The sequence below is a fragment of the Podarcis filfolensis genome (genome assembly GCF_964270895.1).
Source record: "Podarcis filfolensis genome assembly, chromosome: 4".
Lineage (NCBI taxonomy): Eukaryota > Metazoa > Chordata > Lepidosauria > Squamata > Lacertidae > Podarcis > Podarcis filfolensis.
In genome coordinates, this window is record NC_139607.1 from 6,700,475 (window position 1) to 6,706,245 (window position 5,771).

Genomic DNA, 5,771 nt, shown 5'->3' on the forward strand with positions numbered 1-5,771 from the left:
ATCAAGGAAATGGGAGCAACAGACACCTTTGCTAAATTTCTTTTATTTACAAAAACAGAACATTTATCTCCTGTTTGGATGGTTGGTAAGTGGAGATCTTTGAAGGTGGTGGAGGTTTACTTTCTTTTTGTGTAATCACACGTCATACTGCCGGGCTTGTGCACTGAATTTGGCTGAGGCCCAAATCCCAAGCAAAGTCAGACCTCTTTGGAAGGATCTGGGCTTCAAAAGAATCAGGTTGAAAGAGGCACCAATCGCTGTGGGCCATGTTGGATGACCAAAGGGGATACAGGGCTGTCATGGGAGCAGGGCTTCAGGCAGGAAGGAGAGGCGTGCATTGGGCTTCCCATGAAAAGGCTGAGACCTCCCTGACTGCCAGCTGTGTCTTCTCATGAGAGGGTGGAGCCCACTATGACCTGACTCTTCTTCCTGTCTGAGACCATGAAAAGAGATGATCTTGATCCTGAAAGGTGCAAGGTGCTCCTTTGTAAATGGAAGCTGGTTGTGAAGGAGCAATATGCAGAATTGGTCCCCCTGCTCTCCATCAGAAAGGGGAAAGAAGATGCTACATCTCCTTCCCCTACCCCTCTTTTAAAAGCCATATTTTAATTAAGTTTTCAAAAAATCCCTTCCTTTTGTTCTGCTTTTCTAGGCACAGATCCCAGAATTCCAGCTCCATGTTCAAGGATTGATTGATTGATTGGTCCTAGCAGTTTCCCCAGGAAAACCGATGCTTTATTGCTGAATGGGAGCAAATGGCAACTGGATTTTCTGTGGATTGACATTTGCTCCATTTCAACGGTGGAACATAGGTTTTCCCGGTCAGACACAACGCACAGACACAGACCTGGAAATCCAGGATCCTTGCCTAGAAATGGAGAACCAAAAGGAAGTGTGGATGAACCCTGATAGACCTTGATGTTTGCTGTCTTCATGCTAGCTCTGCAGTCATCATTATTATATTCAAAAGAGAGAGGGGAAAGGGAAACAGCTCTTCTTTTTTTGATGAAGGTATTCAACCTTGGATCAGGGAAAGAGTTCCCAAATGGCAATGTTTTAATATGCAAGAGTAAATACATAATTTACTCATGCTGCTGTTTGAAGAAAAATATGTAATGCACAAATGACCCCAAGGAGGCAATATCTTGATTAATTTGGGGTTCAATATATTTTAGAAGATGTGATTTGGCTCCTCCTTGATTTGCATATGGGTGTTGTATACAAAACTGTACATTCAGAAATACCATCAGTTCATATCTTTTTCCAAAAAAAGTTCTAAGAATCACCAAGCAGTGTGTGTGTGTGTGTGTGTGTGTGTGTGTGTGTGTGTCGGGGGGAAAGTGTGTACAAGTTAATCAAGTTGTCAGATGTTTATTTCATGGAACCAAAGATGAAATATACCAGATATCTGCTGAAACCTTCAACCAATGAGCACTGGGTAGAATGATTGAAAAAACAAATTGATTTTGAAAATATTTTGCTCCTTATATATCATAACTATGGGTTGCTAGTTAAGAAAGAGGGCATTTTACATGAATGATGTCTCTTGTGGAAAGTCACCTTCAAGTTAGTCTTAAATGTAGGGAGTAATATTTAACACTATAGCGGAGGAATCTAGCTTCCCCTTTTCACTGGCTGGGGTGGGGGGGATTGGACAGAACAGAGGTATCCCTCCACCCAGCCAGCCCTTGCTGCTACCCTACTAGCCACCAGTCATGGAGTGATGCATAATTCCTTTTCCACATGCTCAATGTGGAGTCAGTCAGCAAAATGTGGCATTCTGTGGGCAGAGAGGGAGAGGGGATGAACTGGCCTGGGATCTATCAGATCGTGAGGTGCCCAAGCGGTCCAAGCTGGTACAGAGGTCTACCTTTCCCCAATTCTGCCCAAGCTGCTTTGTCTGACACTGCAGATGTGATGGTAGCGGCTAGCGTTGCCATATGCCCTCTTTTCCCAGGACATGTCCTCTTTTTCATGGGTATGTAAAATGAGAGTCACCATAGCAATCCATAGTTAAAATGTGTCCTCTTTCACCCCACTTCAAAATAGGGCAACCCAGGTAGCCCTACTCTCTGCTCAATCTCACCAGGTGGTGACTGGAGTAAGGGTCCCCCCTAAGGAAAGGCTGTAGCTGAATGTGAAAACGTCAACATTATTGCTATTATTATTTACTAACACAATTTCTATACAGTGGTACCTTGGGTTAAGTACTTAATTCGTTCCAGAGGTCCGTTCTTAACCTGAAACTGTTCTTAACCTGAAGCACCACTTTAGCTAATAGGGCCTTCCGCTGCCACCACACGATTTCTGTTCTCATCCTGAAGCAAAGTTCTTAACCCGATGTACTATTTCTGGGTTAGCGGAGTCTGTAACCTGAAGCGTATGTAACCTGAGGTACCACTGTACTGCCTTTAATTTTGAGGAGAAATAGCAAGGCAGTTCACAAACATGTAAAAGCAAGCAGCAAAATAACACGTATAAAATCAAATTCTATAAATTTAGTTACCTAGAATTAGAAACACACAAAAAAACCTAGTAAAATGATTTCATCGATATCAAGAAGGGTCAAGAAGTGCCCCTAAACTCAGATTTGTCTTCAAAAGTACTTTTGCCTACCCTCTGTTGTTCATGGTTTAACAGTGTATTCAAAAGTATATGAGAGATATCCATGGCTTCATGCTTTGTTTTGTGCACAGTAGCTTGAACGATGCCACTACAGCCCACCCCTCACATATTGCACTGCTGCAAAGCCCTTCCTGGTGTTCAGTGCCAATTTTGTAACAGAAGCTGACAGACCGCAATAGTTCATTATGAGTTGCAGGACCTCCAGCTTGGGTTATCTTCACCCAAGATTACAAAAACTAACATCCCCTGGTACTATATTGTTTGAGGTAGATCATTTTGCATCTATAGTTTACTTGTGACTTGTGTGGTGTCATTAAGTGTGGCTTTGCCTACAGGAGACCAGATTCTCATTCGTGAATGGAAGTACGAATTTTCAAGAAATAGATTTCTTGAAACATCAAATGGCCTTGCTGGGAACAAACACACAGCCATTAATGTTACAAAAAGACTACTGAACATGGTGTTGCATTTAGTATACAAGTGGGTCAACTTTAGACAGAGAAGCACTACTTGTAAGAGGATAGTGATATATTACACAAACCAAAGGCTAATTCAGGCAAAATTATTCCTTCCTGTAGAGGCATGGGAGGGGGGAAAGGGAGGGAGGGGAGGGGAGGGAATGGGTGGAAGTTACATGGTGACAAGTGCTGAATCAAGCAAATTCAGGTGCACATACTTAAATGTTATTTCATTTGGAGATGTGGACTTCAGCAATTCAGCCAAAGCATTCACAGAAGAAAGAGGTGGTTTGGGGACTAGGATTTGTGGAAGAAAGAGGTGGTTCATCATTAGATGAATTTTGATGATTTGCAATGTCATACAAGGGCAGTTGTGAAAATGACCTGGCGATAGTTCCTTCTGTTGGACAGCCTATTTGTATTCCAGCCAAAGCTCTTCCCATGATAGCAGTCTGGGAGGGCTATTGAATCAGCACCAACATTGGCATGCCTGCTTTTGTTATTTCTGGAACAGTTCTGGCTGGCTCAATGCATACCGGAGGAAGCCAACAATTTAAGTAGTTTGTCCTCTTGCCATCTCTGCTCCAACCACAGTAGAGCTCAGGTCTTCTTGAACAGAACCTTGGTTACTTCACTATGGTGGGCTCAATTCACCCCTTACAAATGGGTGATCCACAGCTTGGGCTATGGATCTGGCTGAATTGGGTCCGATAGATCGCAGGCCAGTTCATCCCCTCTCCCTCTCTGCCCACAGAATGCCACATTGGGGACATTCAGCCAGATCCATTATGGTCCTTTATTATGGTCAGTGGTCTCAGCAAAGAGGAGATTCAAGTGATGGTTCTTTGAGAAGCTAGCCTAGAGCCCAGTTCTTGAGCCACTGCAGGTTTTTAGGCCTCCTTGAAGCCATGTAGCTTTCAGATCTTTGCCTTGTTCTACCCATATGGTTATCCCTCTGTTTTCCTCGATTCCTAAAAAGTTTCTCCTTTCTGTTACACATTTTATGAATAATAAATGAATAGGTCACATTTCTGAGCAATGAATAAGAATTCAAAGCAAGTAGTAGCAGGCAATATCTGTGTAAGACTGCATCTACTACGTGCATCTCACAGACTCTGCTTCTTGCTCTGTCATAGACTGTTCCCACACTCCTTCCTGACCCTACAAACATTTCTTGTTTCCTTGGTCTTGGCAGCCCCTCTGCTTCTTTCTTCCCTGTACCCACTGGCTGCTTTTGGAAAACAAACCTCAGCTTACCTTTCCAACCTATGAGCTTGCCCTGCCCTTTCTTGAGACATCCACCTAGGACCATTCATGAAGAGAATAGAAATGGGTGGACCTGTCAACTTCTCTCAGTTTCTATTTTTTCCACTTTTAATTTCAGGACTCCACATTTCCACATCAGTGAGTATTTTATTGTGAGTTTCTTCTAATTACACATTTTTGTGTACAGCTTTGCTTAATACATTTTCTCAATGCATTTCCCCCTAATCTAATGCATTTTTGTATGTTATTTTAATCAATATATGCATTTTAATGCACATTTTGCCCTAGTAAAGAATTTTTCTTCACATTACTTGCCCGGAGAACCACAGTACAAAATTCAAAGAAGTGTGGATTTCGAAAGATGGCTGTGTTTCAGTTTGGGAAATGTGAATCATGTAGATTTGCCTTTAAACATGAATTGAATCAAATTTCTCCTCACCTCCAGCAGACGTCTTTCTTTTCTCTCTCTTTCTCCCCACCCCAGACTTTGACCCTGCAGGAAGAACAGGGCTCCACCAGGGCATGACATCTCATCTCTAGTTGAGAGCAGTACAAACTGTTTGTTTTCTGCAACCAGAACAGCTCATACCTGCAATAACCTCTGCAGATGATGGTAATATGTGTAAACATGTGATGATTTACTTGGGTTGCTTTTTCTTCCTTCCTCTTGAAATCCCATGAAGGGTGGTTTAGAGAGGAGCTAGAACTTGAGCTGGTGCTGGATGAAGCTACACCACTTTGTAACTAGTAGGAATCATAGAAGCATCGAATTGTAGAGTTGGAAGGGACCCTGAGGATCATCTAGTCCAGCCTTTCTCAAACTCGGCCCTCCAGATGTTTTTGGCCTACAACTCCCATGATCCCTAGCCAGCAGGACCAGTGGTCAGGGATGATGGGAATTGTAGTCTCAAAACATCTGGAGGGCCAAGTTTGGGGAAGCCTGATCTAGCCCAACCCCCTGCAGTACAGGAATTTACATCAGTGCAGGAATATGCAGCTGTCCCATATGGGGATCAAACCTGCAACCTTGGTTCTATCAGAACCACACTCTAACCAACTGAACTATCCAGGCTTTCACTTTTAGGAGGATTGCAATAAATTGCCATGGTTTATTTCTGGTGTGGATCCTGTTGTTCCATTGGTGTGGGCAATTATCGTGAAGCTTCTGAATAGTTCAACTCTGGTTTTTATTTTCCACAGGGGGATCGGGGTAGAGGTACAAACTCTTGTACAATCATGTTGCGGAAAATAGAGGCAGAATAAAATGCACATGTGTGTAGGTGCCTACCAGTAATGCCTTGCCGTCAGTTGGATAAGCCTTTCAACGGTCATTTGAACACATATTCCATAAGCATAACTGGCAGACGTGCATGAGCCTATCCACTGTTCTAATGTGCGTGAGTTGATGCAAGAGCTTTTTCA